Genomic DNA, 19,294 nt, shown 5'->3' with positions numbered 1-19,294 from the left:
TTTGTCTTTTCATTGGAGTCTGAACCACAGAAAAATCAATGTTGTCAAATAATGAAATTTCTCTCTAGTTTCTAAAGGATCATTTAATTGTCCAAATGCCACCACAGACTAGTTAAAGTCTAGTTGTGATTTCATCATTCTAACAGCAGTAAAATAAATGTCAGGATGAACTCTGGCTGCTCACCAAACTTGTGTTCATTGGACAATAATGTGTGAACGTCTCTGAGCAGTTTGTAAATTGATGTTTTGGGTCAGTGCAGCTCAGTGATTCCTCTCTGATATCACAGTTTGTCTCATCTGCAGCAAACTAACTGCAGCTGACATGAACTGAATCATCTGAGCTGAACTGAGCTTCAGAGAAACACAACATCCTGATATTCACTGTGAAGCTTTGAGTGGAAAAAGACACTGTTTAAACTCAACTCAGCACACAGACTCACTGAAGAACCAGGAAGCCAGAGTGTAAATCCAGGATAAAGAGGTTCAGTGAATGTGGTGTTGAAGGTGTGGAGGTGGATCAGAGTGTCAGAGGAGACTCTGTAGAAGGACAGAGTGCCAGCAGGACAGTCCACATACACTGCTACTCTGTTAGAGACAGAGGAGGAGGAGGAGGAGATGGATGTTTCTCTGCTGTTGTGCCAGACAGAGTAACCATCATTATCAGAGCAGTTCAGACTCCAGGACTGATCATTCCTTCCAAACTCACAGTCATCTCTGTTTCCTTTCCTGCTGATTCTTCTGTAACTCACTGATATTTGAACCTTTCCTTTCCACTCGACCTCCCAGTAACAGCGACCAGTCAGACCATCTCTACACAGCAGCTGATGATAAACATCAAATCTGTCTGGATGATCAGGATATGACTGAACCTCCTCCACATGTGTCACCTTCCTGTTGTTGTCAGACAGTTGGAGTTTTGTGTTCACTGTGTTTGTGTCGATTGTGAGTTGACAGGAATCTGATGGAGAGAACAAACACAATCCAGCTGCAGTTATTGATCCATCATCTGTTCATTGATTGACACTTTGATGATGACTCCTGACATCAGAGATGTGAATGAGTGATGTGACAGTTTGAAGATGGTTGAATGTGTGCTGCTTTGTTTTCATCAATCACATTAAAAACACACTTACACTTCCTCAGACCTGGTCTCAACCATCGGACTCCAGCAGGCTCCACCCTGAAAGGAGGAGGGGGGTCAGAGCAGCACAGTCTCGTTCAGCATGCACACATGGACATTACAGTAATCCCTCGCTACTTCGCTTTTCGCGGACTCGCTGTTTTGCGGGTTTTCAATCAATATTAGTGTAAAATATTTATTGCGGTATTTTCGCTGTTTCACGGGTTTTTGCAGTACTCGTTCTTCACATGCGTATTACGTGTTGTACAGTAATGTATGTATTTGGTGTATAAGTGTGTGGGGAGGGTTTATAAAACCTTTAAATAGTGTAACTACTAAAATGACGTATAAGTATTAAAATAAATATAGCATCCCTACTTCACGGATTTTCACTTATCGCGGGTGGTCCTGGAACATAACAGATGACCTGTTTCCTCCACCTGCTCCACCTCTTTGTTCCTTCTTCTTTGCTTTTTCTTTAATTGATTATTTCTTATAATCATTTGAATAATATTTCCAAGGTTGATCAGGATACCTCTGTGGCACCTACAGCTGCTACCACCAAAGTTAGCTCACTTTGACTGCAGTGGATTTTTCCTTTGTTTTCAACTCACCATCATCACAAAGTCCAGAAGATCAATTCACAATTCAATCTTTGAGCACAAACACGTGTTTCAGTCGTTACTGTCAGAAGCAGCAACACAGCAGTGCAAAGCCCATTTTCCTAGGTGGCCAGTTAGGTTAATGAGTGAGCCAGTAATCTGTTTATGTTTCCACTTGTTTGTTCTAAGCTAGGCTAACAGCTTCCCCCTACTTCCAGTGTTTGTGCTAGGCTAGGCTAAACATGTCCTGGACCTGTCTCTGCACACACATGAAACTTAATCCCATTGATGGTCAGAGGGTAAAAATGTGAGACGGTTCCTCTGCAGAGATCACTTTGAACTGGTTGCTCCATTGTTGTTGATGGAGATTTTCTCCTTTGAGACCCCCATACAGATATCTACTGTTTCTGTTCAAGCAGACTTTCTGATAGAAGCAAAGTAAAAAGGTTCCTCTATGTGTGACTGTTCAGATAACACTCGTATCCAGCATGAAGTCATCAGACAGGGCCAGAGTGAAGTACAGCTTCCTCCTCTATCAGACACTGTCTGTGGCTGCAACAGGCCTCTCCATACCTGAGAGTTTCCAGTCTCAGCTGCTCCAGCAGCTTCACTCCTGCCTCTCCTGGATGGTTGTAGCTCAGGTCCAGCTCTCTCAGATGGGAGGGGTTGGAGCTCAAAGCTGAGACCAGAGACTTACAACCTTCTTCTGTGATCAGGCAGCCTGACAGCCTGCAGACATGACAGATACTCTTAGAGAACAGCAGAGCAGCTGCATGCAGACAACAAACTGCAGCAACAAATCATTTAAAAATGAAACAGGACTTAAAAAAAACAAGTCTGTCTAAATGTTAAAGTCTACAAGTGATAAAATCAGTGAAGTCAAAATGATGATCAAATCTACATAAAGTAGGACTGAGGCTGATGGGAGTGTCATTAGTTTTGCTGCTTTTTGGTTTGAATGAAAGTTTTGGTCAAACTAGAAGTCTGAGCAGATGATGGCACTAAATTAAAAGTCTGCTGATTGTTGAAGTTCTTATATTTCATTGTGAGGACAACATGAACATCTGAAACTAATTTGATCACAACCCATCAAATCTTTGCAGAACCAAAGTGGCAGCTAAACATCATCCTCCACTGAACTGTGCTGCTGGTGAGGCTGACATCATTTAAGGATTTACATGAGAAAATAATTCATTCAAGGCTCAGTAGCAAAGTTTAAAGAAATCTTTAAAATAAAGAAACTCAATCAACCAGCTCCAACTTCCACTTATCCTTCAGGGTTGTGGGCTGCTCTAGAGCAAAAGGCGGGGTACAACCTGTACAGGTCACCAGCCTGTCACAGGGCTAACACAGAAAGACAGACAACAGTTCACACATATGGGCAATTTATAATTACCAATTAACCTAACCCCAATAACTGCATGTCTTTGGACTGGAAAACCAGATTTTAGTCATCAGTTGAACATTTGAAGAATGCTGACCTGAGTGTTTCTAGTTTACAATGTGGATTCTCAAGTCCAAAAGATAAAGCTTTCACTCCTGAGTCCTTCAGGTCATTGTTACTCAGGTCCAGCTCTCTCAGACTAGAGGACTGGGAACTGAGAACTGAGGACAGAGTTTGACAGCTTCTCTCTGAGAGGTTGCAGAGACTCAGTCTGAGAAGACAATAATAAGAAAACAAATAGTAAAGGATTAGTCTTCTTAAGTAAGAATCACTGGAACTTTTCGTGGAAGTCAGTGAGGAATTTACAGGCAGCACAGAAAAGTTTCAGAGAGATGGAAAAAACTGATTTACATTTTAATTTGAGTGCTACTATTGGATGGATCGATCCTAAATTTATAGTTACATATCAATGTTACTATAGATATCAGATCAATACTAAAGTGATGGAATTGATACTACAATACACCACTGTTCCTTTTTTATCACAAATTCAACGTCTACACAAACACCATTCCTCGCTTTATATGTTTTAAATATTTCAGCACATTTTGGGAGGATGAGACATTTTAATTTAAAAAATGCAGATTGTGTAGGGAAAATGAATCCATTATGAACGAATCCAGACTGGATGAACTGGAAAATGACTGGAGCCTGAACTGGATCTGGGCCTTATCCGGTCTGAATCCGTGATCCTGATCCATTTGGATCCTCCTGCTGCGCGGGTGGACTCGGACACGGTTTGCGGATCCGTTATGATCCTATGATCACTGATTTAGGTGATTTTCAGTGGAAAAATGTAGAGATTCATACTCTGAATTTCAGACACTGTAACTTTCAAAATACTGACATTTAAGTCACTTTAAATCCATTTAGTTCAGTTTTCAAGTCTTCCAATCATTTCAGCGTCATCTTCACTCAAACATTCACATCATCTTCTGATCCAGACATTTTTCCATCCACAGTGTGTTCTGTGTCAGCAGCTTCATCCAGATCAGTGTGATGTAACAGTGATGCTACAGTAACTACAGTAAATGTTTCAGAGGAACTGACTGACAGTCTGACAGCTGCCTCATTATAAATCTGTGACATCATCGCTGTCTCCATCCTTACAGCCTGTTGACGAGTGAACGACTGTAAAAGCTTCATGTTACAAAAATAACAAACTAACGTCTAACTGGGATTTCAGAGCTTGTAGAAACATAAATGTCTGCAGATGAATTCGCTCCTCTGATGCTCTGACAGCCACTTCATGAAGGAGGAAATGAATGGGAGTGTCAGACAGGTGGTTCAGGTGCAGCAGGAGGGGCGGAGTCAGAGAGATACTCAGAGTTTGATGGATAAAACCTGCCAGGTGAGGGTCACAGAGTCTGTTACCATGGTAACTGACTCAGAGTTGGAGTTAGCTCTTTCTGGAACTGAAAACCTGAGTTTTCCTGTAGGATTAACAAACCCAGAGTTGGAGCTAAACCTGCTTCCTGGAATAGGCTCATTGTCTGCGTTTCCCCTTGATCCTTGTCGCATCATCATTTGTTTGCCGTGTGCCTTTATGCTTCAAGTTCTTGTTATGTTTCTCGGAGCCAAGTTTGAGAGTCTTTTTTTTTTTTGAGTTATGTACTGCTGGCTCCTGACCAGCTCTGTTACATTCTGTGTTTCTGCTAATAAAGCTGGAGTATATAGTTAGCTCTCGCCTTCAACTCTTGCATTGGGGTCCTCTGCCTTGCTGGCCACAGCAGCAACCCTGGCAAATAATTGGTGGTGCCACCCTTGGCAGAAAGAACTGTAATCAAGTGTTTGTGATTTCTGACGAGTCTCTCACGTCGCTGTGGAGGAATTTTGGTCCACTCTTCTTTACAGAATTGTTTTAATTCAGCCACATTGGAGGGTTTCCCAGCATGGACAGAAATAGTGTTAAAGTGTATGGAGACATGGCTTATATTGATTTTTTCATACTGTAATAGACAGTTCCAATCATATGTTTCATATATATATATATATATATATATATATATATATATATATATATATATATATATATGAAACATATGATTGGAACTATATATATATATATATATATATATATATATAATTAATATAATTGATACTCCACAACTCGCTTCAATGCAGCAAAGTTCATTGCATTTACAAAGTACTGACACTCTTTTCTTAAAAGTACTTGTGTTAAAAAAAAAATACTCTGGAAAATAACTTTAACAGAGTAGCCTCTACTTTTTCACTTTTACTCAAGTAGAAGTACAGGCTGTTAAATGTACTCAAAGTAATAAAGTAAAAGTAGCTCTTTGGAGTACATTTCTTTCTATTGTTGTGTTATACAGTACAGTGTCATGCTATGGCAGACCGTTTTAACATAAAATCCGATTCACCACACTTACATTCCAGATATCTGAAATTGATTTATGACTAGACGTATTAGTAAATTAAGATATCTCTAACTACATTCTGATTAGTCAAAATGACATCAGATTTACCATTGAGTTGAATGGCGGTTTTAATTCAAGATATCTTCAATCAATTACTGACTATCTGAAACATATTTCTACAATTGAATTATGACTGGTCAGAAAGTTCATTCGAGATATCTCGTTTGTTATTTTGACAAGTCATAACTATAATTAAAGATATCTTAAATGACACCATAATTCAAGATATCTTACATGTATTTTTAGATAGGCGATATATAGTTTTGACTAGTGCAAATTAAATTATAGATATCTTGAAAACAAATGACGACTAGGCAAAAGTAAATTAGAGATATCTTGAACTGTAATTTTGACAAGTCAAAATGCCTTTTAAGATATCTCAAAATGAATTACAAATATCTTGAATTAGACGGCTTTTCTATTTAAGATATCTTAACTGACTAGTCAGAATCAGAATCAGAATCAGAAGGTTTTATTGCCATATGGGTGAACAGGTTCACAGCATTAGGAAATTGCTGCGGTACTTCGTGCTTACAGAAAAAAAACAAATAAGTATAAAAACTATAAGACAATATACAAGTATAGACGTTTGAGAATGACGTTTGAGATATCTTGAATTACGGAGCATTTTGGCGGAATGTTTATAAGGCAGTTTGTTAAAACGGCCTGCCATAAAATCAGAGATTCTGTGCAGATTTCTGAAGCAGTCTTTCAGTACACGATTATCGCACTCTCCGCATATCCCATACTGAAGAGCTCTTTCTATATTGTTGCATTTAATGACAATTTTGTCCACAAAGGCCAGCGCCATTTCAGCCACCTGAAATTCTACACAGGCAATTGTTTGGACAGCTCAGTGCAGTACAAGGGGGCTTACATGCAGTCGTTAAATTCAGATATCTAAAAACGTAATTTTGACTAATCATAATTACGTTTGAGATACCTTACATTGTAATTACGGATGTGTGACCCATCAAATGACGAATATAGTGACGTTATTTGAGATATCTTGAATGGAATTTTGACTCGTCAAAATGTAATAGAAGATATCTTGAATTATTATTCTTACTAGTCAGAATGTAATTGTGGATATCTTAAATTACCATTCTGGATAGTCAAAATCTAGTTTTGTCTAGTCAAAATGCAGTTTTAGATATCTGAAATGTAATTATGGATAGTCAGACAAACGACAAACAAGCAGATTTTATGTTAAAATGGCCTGCCATAGTCATGCCACTCCATGCCACTAGGTGGTGCTGCCGATAAGAAGTGAAATGTAAACGGTAGTCAGGATGAGAATGAGGATGTATCATCACGGTACTGCGCTCCTTCGTGTAGTTTTCTATCTAATGTGCTACGTTGAATAAATGTAGTGAGTTATACAAGAACGTGCTTTACTTGTCACATCATTACAAATTGGTGACGAGGGATCATGCGTCTGTTTTTTCTGCCGTTTGCTTTTTTCCTGCTGCATTAGCATGGCTGCTAACGTTCATCCACCACCCTTGTTTTTACCCTGCCCAGGAGAACCTGCTTTACCAGTCAACATGTGGATGTGTATGTTCAACAATTACTTGCTGGTAATTAATGCAACAGGGAATGACACTGCTTAGGAGCCGAAGGACAGCAAACTTTCTACTGACTAACAAACACAAGTGACACATTTTCTTCTGCTGTTTCTGCTTTGGAAAGACACTTCTCGCCCAAAGTCAAGATTGTTGTAGAACGGCATGCTTTCAGAAAGCAAACAAGCACCACATGAGACAGTTGAGCACTATGTGACTGTCTTACGTGACCTTGCTTCCAAATGTGACTTTGATGATAAGACAGAGGAAATGATCTGTGATCAGTTAGTCGAACACATCTCCAACTCCAGCATAAAAGAGAGACTTCTGCTCGAACCTGATCTGACATTAGATAAAGCTGTTACTCCTGCAGCACAAATGGAATCTGCAGCTTACCAAGCTAAAGCATTAACAGCTAACAGCGACAGAAATGTTCAAGCCATATAGTCTCGTTCATACTCAGCTACACAGCATAAGAAATCTGTTGTTCGACCTGTTAAGTCACCTTCTGTTACATCAACTGCTGCTAAAAGTTGCTGTAGGTGTGATTCAAACAAACATCTTGCTAACTCTCGCCAGTGCCCATCTGCTAAAGCTACATGTAACCTCTGCCAAAAAGTTGGTCACTTTGCTCGTGTCTGCTACTCATCTAAAACAAGACAAGTTCATGAAGTTCAGCTACCAAATCTAACTGTGCCATATTTGAGAGACACTTTGCATGCATCAAAAACCCTACAGTATGACATTGAATTAAGCACGCCTACTTCACCTACCAAAACTCTTCGACTCACTGTTGATACAGGATCAGCAATTTCCATACTGCCTCATCAAACCTACAAAGAACACTTCAGTAGAACCACTATGCCCCCCTGACCTCTGCCTAGTTACTCATACAAAGAAAACAATCCCTGTACTAGGCTGTTTACAAGTGGAAGCAAGTAGAGGAACTACTACTACGCCAGCTAGCTTTTTTGTTGTAAAACAGGGAACTCCTCTTCTTGGCCGTGACTTGATGGAAGTGCTGCACATCTGCATCACTGGAAACACTGTTCTTCCTCCATGCACTGCTCCTGCTGCTCCGGTGATGACAACAGACGCATCACCTGCATTGCTCACCACTGCTGCTCCTGATATAGGCTGCGTGAAATCCTTTGTTCATGAAGTAAAACTAGATCCTACAGTTAAACCTGTACGGCAGAAGCTTAGACGCCTTCCCTTTGCAGTGAGAGTTCCAGTTGCAGCCGAACTGGACCGCCTCCTGAAAGCTGGAGTCATTGAACGAATCGATGCATCACCATGAGTTTCACCAACCGTGGTAACAGGACATAAAACAGGAGGATTACGACTGTGTGCAGACCTCCGTGAACCAAACAAAGCTGTGATCACAGACTGCTATCCTCTACCTCACGTGGTGCCACACTATTGACCTGGCCAATGCATACTACCAGCTACCTCTGCATGAAGTTAGCAGGGATTTAACTGCATTCATTACACATGAAGGTCTCTTCAGATTCTGCAGAGTTCCTTATGGACTTGCCTCCGTGCCCTCAGCTTTTCAAAAAATGATGGCTGACAGTCTCCAAGATCTTCCAGGTGTCCAGAATTACCTGGATGACATCATCAGTGGCAAAACTCCTGCTGAAAACGGCAGCAACCTGAATGCAGTCCTTCACAACTGCTGGCCTTGTGCTAAACGAAAACAAATGTCACTTCAGAAAGACATCCTTACACTTTTTGGGTCATGTCATAACAGCACATGGCATTCTTCCAGACAAAGAACATGTTGATGCTGTTTTGAATGCTCCTCCACCCACTGATGCTGCTGCATTGAGATCCTTCCTTGGGTTGGTGTCTTGGTATTCCAAGTTCTTGCCCAATTTTGCAATTATAGTGGCTCCAATGCGTTCTTGTGGAAGTGGAACAAGCAACTATGCATGGACCACAGAAGCACAGGAAAGCTGTGAAGAAATTAAGCAGCTTCTGGTGAACAGCCCTGCTCTTGCACTGTTTAATCCTAACCTACACATCGTGATATCGACTGATGCCAGCAATTACGGCCTGGGTGCTGTCTTTGTCCAAGTTCAGCCTGATGGAACAGAGAAGCCTGTGGCCCTTGCTTCCCGCACACTTTCTGTGCCTGAACAAAGGTACTCTACTGTCGAGAAGGAAGCACTAGCTTCTGTGTGGGCTACAGAGAAAAGAAGAACATACCTATGGGGTTGACGCTTCACCCTTCAAACGGTCCATCAAGCTCTGACCACACTTCTTAGCGCAAAAGGAATGAACAGAGCTGGGATGCACATTGCACGATGGTCTGCCCGCCTGCTGTGTTTTGATTATGATGCCGTTTACCGACCGGGTTCTCAGAACTACACAGCAGATTGCCTATCACGCCTGCCTCTGCCTGTAATTTCAGATCTGGTACCCGACGTGGATCCAGAAATGGTAGCTCAGATTTCTGCTACTCTGTCTGCTCTTTCTGTTACTGACTTTGATTCAGCTGGCTCCTTATGCCCTGAACTGACAGATCTGCATGTGCAAATGGAAAAAGGCTGGCCCGCCTCCATTAAATCAGTCAGTGATACACTTGCTCCTCACTACAAAATCAGAGATGAACTCTGCACCTACAATAACTACATTCTCAGAGGTACGAGACTCATCGCACCACTTTCTGTCAGACATACACTGATTACACTTGCACATGAAAGTCATCAAGGAATTGTGCACACAAGCACTTGAGAGACCTCTACTGATGGCCAAAAATGGACTCACAAGTTCAGGCTGCCATAACATCATGTGTCATGTGCCAGTCCAATGACAAAACTGCTCAAACACGCCCTGCCCCTCTTCAGCCTGTACTGTTGCCGGACGGGCCATGGAAAAAACTTGGACTTGACATTGTAGGACCGTTTGACACAGCTATTCCTTCCTGCATCCTATTCCTTGCCATTACATTGACTGATTATTATTCTAAATGGCCTGAGCTTGCTTTCTCACACACTGTGACTACAAATGATGTTGTTCAGTTCTTATCTGTTTTCAGTCATCATGGCAACAATGAGAACATTGTGGGAGACAATGGCACTCAATTTACATCTGAAGCCTTTGCATCATTCCTCCAGAATAGAGGAATATCTCATACCAGAACATCGGTCTACTATCCAGCTGCCAACGGAGCTGTTGAAAGGTTTTATTGCGCCCTCCGCACCTGCATTCAAACTGCAATTCAACAATCTACACCCTGGAAAGCCACTGTGCTAGAATGGCTTCAAGTATGCTGTGCAACGCCTCATGCGACTACCTCCACCTCTCCGTATGAACTCCTCTTTGGCAGGAAAATGCGTACTAAACTGAACATACTCCGTCTGTCTCCTGCCACATCTCCACTACATGACAGGGCACAACGTGAAGTCCTGAAACATCAAACCAAATGAAACGCTACACTGATGCCAAACGCGGTGGAGGGTGCCTTCATTCGAGATAGGAGAGAGGGTGAGGATATGGAATCCATTGCACGTTCCAAAAGGTCACCCTAGGTTTACCCCTCCTGCAACTGTCAAAAAGATTAAAGGTAAACACACCTATATGCTGAGTGATGGAAGGAACTGGAATGCATCCCACCCTGCAAGCTGTGCTCCTGTTGCTGGACAGGACCCTACTGCTACAAGACTGGAAAATGCCCAGCATGATTCACGTCCTGTTTATAAGTTTCCACGTGCAAAATATAAACCCAGTTGACACAGAGATTTTGTCAGGTCATAAACATTGTGTAGAAACATGTTGATAATTGTTACCTAAGCTTATGGAAGGGTTGAGAAAAAATTATATTACAGATGCTGGTTACAAAAGTCTTCTTTAAGTATTAACATGGGCTAATTTGTTCATTACAGGAGTAATGTTGAGAGAAAATTTTGTTAAAATTACATGATTATTTTGTTATTAGTACCTTTGATTTACAATGCTGTTTCTAGAAATGTGCAGATAATTTTCAAATGTATTTTCCTAATGAGTTATCCTCTTTAGTAAATTCTGTTCAAGTATTCTTTGGGAGGAAATGTTGTGTTATACAGTGTCATGCCACTCCGTGCCACTAGGTGGCGCTGTCGATAAGAAGTGAAATGTAAACAGTAGGCAGGGTGAGAATGAGGATGTTTACATATCCACGGGTTTCTCTAAGAGCATACGTAGGCTGCCATGACAGACTGCTACTTCCTCTGTACGGTTTTATACTTCCTTTTACCCAAAGTCAGAGCCAGAATTAATGACAAAATCCAGTTACTTTGTGCTGTAACAGGCACCTTTATTAGTTGGAACATGAGCTCGGATTCAACTTGTGCTGTTGTCGGTTGTCACTACATCAGTATATTTTTTCAAATTATTTTATTCTGTAAATTTGTTCTTTTTCCCCAAAATTATACTACCCAGTTGCGCATCCTATTACCGTATTTTTTCCTTATGTTTTAAGTTTTCCTTTAATGTACAGCCTCTTATTTTGTTACGCTATTTTATTTATAGTGTGACACTACAACATACAGCCTACACAAAGCTTTAACACTGCATGGCTTGCTTCCACATGTAAACACGTAGCAGTTAGCAAGATGACAGCTGCGTGTCTCCTCGATCACAGCCTTCAGCCAGTCCAGTGTTTCTGTTTCTGTGATTTGAACATTCTGATATCCAGATCAGTGATTTACCTTCCACAGAATAGCTGCCGCATCACTACATGATTTCTCTAATCAGCGATACAGGAACAGCTGACTGTCTCCACCACTCCACTTTCCCTTAGCATGACCCATGCTAAGCGCTTAGCTTGGCCGATGCTCTGGCTCGGCTCTACAGCTGCTTTAAGGAAAACAACGTTGCCTTGTTTGTTCAGCATTACTTTATTGATTTTATTGCTTTGAAGGTAATCTGGTGCTCTTATAATTACGTGATTCCTCGACATCAACACCTACAAAAAAAACAAGGTAACTGATAATGTCGATGTAGCTGACTTCAGGCCATAATTTCATGTCATTTACACAAGTGACGGGTGAGGCTCTGTTACCTCGCTGCTTTTTAAAACATCCTTGCAATGTATCCACCTCTGATGTGGTAACATTTAGGCCAGGTAAAAGAAACTGCAGTGTCAAAATGTGTAAATGAACGGCAAGTGTGTAAGACTGCAACTGTAAACAACAGCACAAACGGAAGTAAACTACCGGCTTCCGCTATGAATTATGGGTAATGGCGCGAAGACAGGAATACTGTGGATACATTACGGTACTGTGCTCCTTCGTGTAGTTTTTAATCTAATGTGCTACAGTGAATAAATGCACTGAGTTATACAAGAACGTGCTTTAATTGTCACACCATTACACTATTGTTGAGCAAAGCTATCTGAACCTTGTGCTGCAGCTGTCTTACTGTTTTCAGCTGCTGGGAGTGAAGCAGAGTGGATGAGATGCAGATGAGTGACAGACTGATGATGATGATGATGTTTAATAAGGACGAGCACATTAGAGGTCTGCTTCACAGCTAAAGCTCTGAGTCTGAATACACAGGTTCCTCTCAGATGTTTGTTTTTTCCCCAAATAATTATTACAGTTTGACCCATCTGTGTCTGTGTGTGTGTGTGTTTGGGGGGGGGGGGGGGGGGGGGGGGGGTGGCAATAATAATTGAAATAATTCAATTCCCTCAATGAATGAACTCAATTATTTAAAAATTACATGTCTAAGGCTACGTTCACACTGCAGCCAGAAGTGACCCAATTCCATTTTTTTGTGAAATCTGATTTTTTTTGGCGTAGTCGTTCACATTTCCAAATATATGCGACTTGAATGTGATCTGTGTGTGAACAGCAGAGGAACCTGAAAGTGTCCCGCATGCACAGTAGAAGATGCCTGGGTCGCATTTGAAAAAATCCGATCTGTGTTGTTCAGACTGGCGTGAAAAGATCGGATACAGGTCGCATGACGGTGAAAAAAATCGGATTTGGGTCACTTCAGGCTGCAGTGTGAACGTAGCATAATATTCACAATGGTTAAATTATTAAAAATTGTTTCCTGAACTGAAATAATTTAAGTGTGACAAATATACAAAAACTAAGAAATCAGTAAATTTTCACACCTCTGCACGGATCATAAGAAGAAAAACATTTTTCCTGTAAAGTGTATTTAACTCATGAAAGCTTTATAATAACTTACAGAGCTTTCTTGGAGGCTTTGACCACTGGCAGCAGCCTCAGCAGAGCCTCCTCTGAAGCAGAATATTTTTTCAGGTCAAACACATCCAGATCATCTTCTGATGACAGTAAGATGAAGACCAGAGCTGACCACTGAGCAGGAGACAGTTTATCTGTGGAGAGACTTCCTGATCTCAGGGACTGTTGGATCTCCTCCACTAGAGAACGATCATTCAGTTCATTCAGACAGTGGAACAGATTGATGCTTTTCTCTGCAGACAGATTCTTGTTGAGCTTCTCCTTAATGTACTGGACTGTTTCCTGATTGGTCTGTGAGCTACTTCCTGTCTGTGTCAGAAGACCTCGTAGGAGAGTCTGATTGGTCTGCAGTGAAAGACCCAGGAGGAAACGGAGGAACAAGTCCAGGTGTCCATTTGGACTCTGTAAGGCCTTGTTCACAGCAATCTGGTAGAGGTGTTGTTCTGTCTGGGAGGTTGTTTGTTGTTCTTCCAGCAGATTGACTCCAGAGTTGATGAAGGTCAGATGGACATGAAGAGCAGCCAGAAACTCCTGAACAGTCAGATGGATGAAGCAGAACACCTTGTCCTGGTACAGCCCTCTCTCCTCTATAAAGATCTGTGTGAACACTCCTGAGTACACTGAGGCTGCTCTGATATCGATGCCACACTCTGTCAGGTCTGATTCATAGAAGATCAGGTTTCCTTTCTGTACCTGATCAAAAGCCAGTTTTCCCAGAGACTCAATCATCTTCCTGCTCTCTGGACTCCAGTGTGGATCTGTCTCAGCTCCTCCATCATACTTGACCTTCTTCACTTTGGCCTGAACCACCAGGAAGTGGATGTACATCTCAGTTATGGTCTTGGGCAGCTCTCCTCTCTCTCTGGTTTTCAGCACATCCTCCAGAACCGTAGCAGTGATCCAGCAGAAGACTGGGATGTGGCACATGATGTGGAGGCTTCGTGATGTGTTGATGTGGGAGATGATCCTGCTGGCCTTCTCCTCATCTCTGAATCTCTTCCAGAAGTACTCCTCCTTCTGTGGGTCAGTGAACCCTCTGACCTCTGTCACCATGTCAACACACTGAGCAGGGATCTCATTGGCTGCTGCAGGTCGTGTGGTTATCCAGAGGCGAGCAGAGGGAAGCAGGTTCCCCCTGATGAGGTTTGTCAACAGCACATCCACTGAGGTGGACTCTGTAACATCAGCCAGGATCTCAGTGTTGTGGAACTCCAGAGGAAGTCGACACTCATCCAGACCATCAAAGATGAACACAACCTGGAAGTCTTCAAAGCTGCAGATTCCTGCTTCTTTGGTTTCAGTAAAGAAGTGATGAACAAGTTCCACCAAACTGAACTTTTTCTCTTTCAGCACATTCAGCTCTCTGAAAGTCAATGGAAACATGAACTGGATGTCCTGGTTGGCTTTGTCTTCAGCCCAGTCCAGAGTGAACTTCTGGGTTAAGACTGTTTTCCCAATGCCAGCCACTCCCTTTGTCAGCACTGTTCTGATTGGTTCATCTCTTCCAGGTAAGCCTTTAAAGATGTCTTCTTGTCTGATTGTTGTTTCTGGTCTGTCCGGTTTCCTGGATGCTGTTTCAATCTGTCTGACCTCATGTTCATCATTGACCTCTGCAGTCCCTCCCTCTGTGATGTAGAGCTCTGTGTAGATCTGATTTAGAAGGGTTGGGTTTCCTGCTTTAGTGATCCCCTCAAACACACACTGGAACTTCTTCTTCAGCTTAGATTTAAGTTCTTGTTGACAGAGTGGAGCAATGTATTCTGAAAATGCAATAATAAACTTTTAAAATTATTATTATAATTATTAATGAGACATTAGTAAATATTTTATTTCTTGCAGCAGCTTAAATCTTCAGAGAAATCCTCTTACTGCTCTGCAGACGGTCAGCCAGCTCCTCCTGCTTCATTCTCCTCAGGAAGTGCAGTGTGATCTTCACAAAAGCCTCTCTGCTTCTCTTCTGCTCTTTATCCTCACCCTCCAAGGCCGTGTCACCCTCCTCATGACTCTCTAAGCATTCTGGGTAATCTGGACTCAGAACCTTCTGGATCTTCTTCAGCTCGTTCTTCACAAAAGTGATGATGTTTTCCTCCAGCAGCTGGAACAGAATACTATATGAACGACCCAATCATAGCCAAACATCAATTCAATTCAATTTTATTTATATAGCGCCAAATCAGTTGGGTGCAGTGTGTGTCGGGCGGTGGCCAAGGGCGGAGGCCCTGGCGGACCGATCCCCGGCTATTGAAACCGGCTATTGGGACATGGAATGTCACCTCTCTGGTGGGGAAGGAGCCTGAGCTAGTGCGTGAGGTTGAGAGATACCAGCTAGATATTGTTGGGCTCACTTCAACGCATGGCCTGGGCTCTGGAACCAGTCTCCTGGAGGAGGGCTGGACTCTGTTCCAGACTGGAGTTGCCCTCTGTGAGAGGCAGCGAGCTGGAATGGGTATTCTTGTATCCCACCGGCTTGCTGCCTGTACGTCGGAGTTTTCACCGGTGGACGAGAGGGTAGTCTCCCTGCGCCTTCGGGCTGGGGAACGGGTCCTGACTGTTGTTTGCGCTTATGCGCCGAATGACAGTTCAGAGTACCCACCCTTTTTGGAGTCGCTGGGCGGGGTGCTGGAGAGTGCTCCATCTGGTGACTCCATAGTCTTGCTGGGAGACTTCAACGCTCACGTGGGCAATGACAGTGAGACCTGGAGGGGCGTGATTGGGAGGAACGGCCTGCCCGATCTGAACCCGAATGGTGTTTTGTTATTGGACTTCTGTGCAAACCACAGTTTGTCCATAACGAACACCATGTTCGAACATAAGGATGTCCAAAAGTGCACATGGCACCAGGAGACCCTAGGTCGCAGGTCGATGATCGATTTTGTAATCGTATCATCAGATCTGCGGCCGTATGTTCTGGACACTCGGGTGAAGAAAGGAGCTGAGCTGTCTACTGATCACCACCTGGTGGTGAGTTGGATCAGGTGGCGAGGGAAGATGCTGGACAGACCTGGCACACCTAAACGAATTGTGAGGGTGTGCTGGGAACGCCTGGCAGAAGCCCCGGTCCGGGAGATCTTCAACTCCCACCTCCGGCAGAACTTCGACAGCATTCCGAGGGAGGCTGGGGACATTGAGTCCGAATGGACCATGTTCTGCACCTCCATTGTTGAGGCTGCTGCTCAGAGCTGTGGCTGCAAGGTGGTTGGTGCCTGTCGTGGTGGTAACCCGCGAACCAGATGGTGGTCACCGGAGGTGAAGGGAGCCATCAAGCTGAAGAAAGAGTCCTGTCGGGTTTGGTTAGCCTGTGGGACTCCGGAGGTAGCTGACAGGTATCGGCAGGCCAAGCGGAACGCATCTCGGCCAGGGCCGAAGCAAAAACTCGGGTGTGGGAGGAGTTCGGTGAGGCTATGGAAAAAAGACTTTCGGATGGCATCGAAGCGATTCTGGCAAACCGTCAGGCAACTCAGGAGGGGAAAGCAGTGCTCCACTCACACGGTTTATAGTGCGGGTGGGGTGCTGCTGACTTCAGCTGAGGCTATAGTCGGGCGGTGGAAGGAATACTTCGAGGACCTCCTGAATCGCACTGACACGCCTTCTGTAGTGGAAGCAGAGTCTGGGGACGAGGGAGATGACTTGACCATCACTGGGGGTGAGGTCACTGAGGCAGTTAAACAACTCCTTGGTGGCAAGGCCCCTGGCGTGGACGAGATTCGCCCTGAGTTCCTGAAGGCTCTGGATGTTGTAGGGCTGTCTTGGCTGACACGCCTCTGCAACATCGCGTGGAGATCTGGGGCAGTGCCATTGGATTGGCAGACCAGGGTGGTGGTCCCCATCTTTAAGAAGGGAGACTGGTCGGTGTGCTCCAACTTTCGGGGGATCACACTCCTCAGCCTTCCCGGTAAGGTCTATGCCAGGGTGCTGGAAAGTCGAACCTCGGATCCAGGAGGAACAATGCGGTTTTCGTCCTGGTCGCGGAACGCTGGACCAGCTCTTTATCCTCTCAAGGATATTCGAGTGTGCGTGGGAGTTTGCCCAACCAGTCTACATGTGCTTTGTGGACTTGGAGAAGGCATTCGACCGTGTCCCTCGGGGTATCCTTTGGGAGGTTCTGTGGGAGTATGCGGTGTCTGGCCCATTGTTGCAGGCCATTCAGTCTTTGTACAACCGCAGTGAGAGCTTGGTCCGTATAGCCGATAATAAGTCGGATTCGTTTCCTGTGGGTGCTGGACTCCGTCAGGGCTGCCCTTTGTCACCGATTCTGTTCATAATTTTTATGGACAGAATTTCTAGGCGTAGCCAGGTGGCAGAAGGCTTCTTCCTTGGTGGCCTCAGAATCTCATCTCTGCTTTTTGCAGATGATGCGGTCCTGTTGGCTTTATCAGGGTGTGGCCTCCAACTCGCAGTGGAACGGTTCGCAGATGGATGGATTGAAATTAGAAGTCATCCAGGCCTTAATGTCTTTAAGACATTCCTGCAGTTTAACTAATTGATGTGTGTCATCTGGCTTCATTGATAGGTAAAGCTGAGTATCATCTGCATAACAATGAAAATTGATTCAATGCTTTCTAATAATACTGCCTAAGGGAAGCATGTATAATGTAAATAGAATTGGTCCTAGCACAGAACCCTGTGGAACTCCATAATTAACCTTAGTGTGTGAAGAAGACTCCCCGTTTACATGAACAAATTAGAGTCTATTAGATAAATATGATTCAAACCACTGCAGTGCAGTACCTTTAATACCTATAGTATGCTCTAATCTCTGTAATAAAATGTTATGGTGAACAGTATCAAAAGCTGCACTGAGGTCCAACAGGACAAGCACAGAGATGAGTCCACTGTCAGAGACTGTAAGAAGATCATTTGTAACCTTCACTAATGCTGTTTCTGTACTGTGATGAATTCTGAAACCTGACTGAAACTCTTCAAATAAACCGTTCCTCTGCAGATGATCAGTTAGCTGTTTACAACTACTCTTTCAAGGATTTTTGAGAGAAAGGAAGGTTGGAGATTGGCCTATAATTAGCTAAGACAGCTGGGTCAAGTGATCACTTTTTAATTAGTGGTTAATTACAGCCACCTTGAAGACCTGTGGTACATAGCAAACTAATAAAGACAGATTGATCATTTTTAGGATTGAAGCATCAATAATTGGAAAGACTTCTTTGAACAGTCTAGTAGGAATGGGATCTAATAAACATGTTGCTGGTTTGGAGGAAGTAACTATTGAAGTTAACTCTGAAAGATCAACTGGAGCGAAAGAGTCTAAACAAATACCAACAGTGCTGAAAGCAGCCAAACATGAAGATAAATCTTTGAGACGGTTATGAAAAATTTTTTCTCTAATGTCTAAAATTTTATTTGTAAATAAATCCATGAAATCACTACTAGTTAAAGTGAAAGGAATACTCGGCTCTACAGAGCTCTGACTCTTTGTCAGCCTGGCTACAGTGCTGAAAAGAAACCTGGGGTTGTTCTTATTTTCTTCAATTAATGAGTAGTAAGATGTCCTAGCTTCATGGAGAGCTTTTTTATAGAGCAACAAACTCTTTTTCAAGGCCAAATGAGCATCTTCTAATTTAGTGAGACGCCATTCCCTCTCCAGCTTACGGGTTATTTGCTTTAAGCTGTGCGTTTGCGAGTTATACCACGGAGTCAGGCACTTCTGATTTGAAGCTTTCCTTTCAGAGGAGCCACAGTATCCAAAGTCGTACGCAGTGAGGATGTAAAACTATTGACGAGATAATCGACCTCACTGGGAGCAGAGTTTAGGTGGCTGCTCTGAACGATAGCTGCACATCAGATCACAATGAGAATCTACTGGTCTACAGCAAAGATGTTTCTAAAATAAATGCAGTCAAACTTCACTCATTTTAGGCCACTGAGATTAAAAATGATGCTTAGTTGTTGGTTGGTTCTAGTTTCCAT

The 19,294-nt window shown here is 43.1% G+C and overlaps 1 pseudogene; it reads right to left on the bottom strand.

Annotated features, from left to right (window-relative positions):
• Nucleotides 1-299: 299 nt before the first annotated feature.
• Nucleotides 300-19,294, bottom strand: part of LOC115798510 (uncharacterized) — a 198,229-nt pseudogene continuing 179,234 nt past the window's right edge.

Source organism: Archocentrus centrarchus, chromosome 2, assembly GCF_007364275.1.
Source record: "Archocentrus centrarchus isolate MPI-CPG fArcCen1 chromosome 2, fArcCen1, whole genome shotgun sequence".
Classification (NCBI taxonomy): domain Eukaryota; kingdom Metazoa; phylum Chordata; class Actinopteri; order Cichliformes; family Cichlidae; genus Archocentrus; species Archocentrus centrarchus.
The sequence above is the reverse complement of the archived record's forward strand: the minus strand, read 5'-3'. Positions and strand labels throughout refer to the sequence as shown.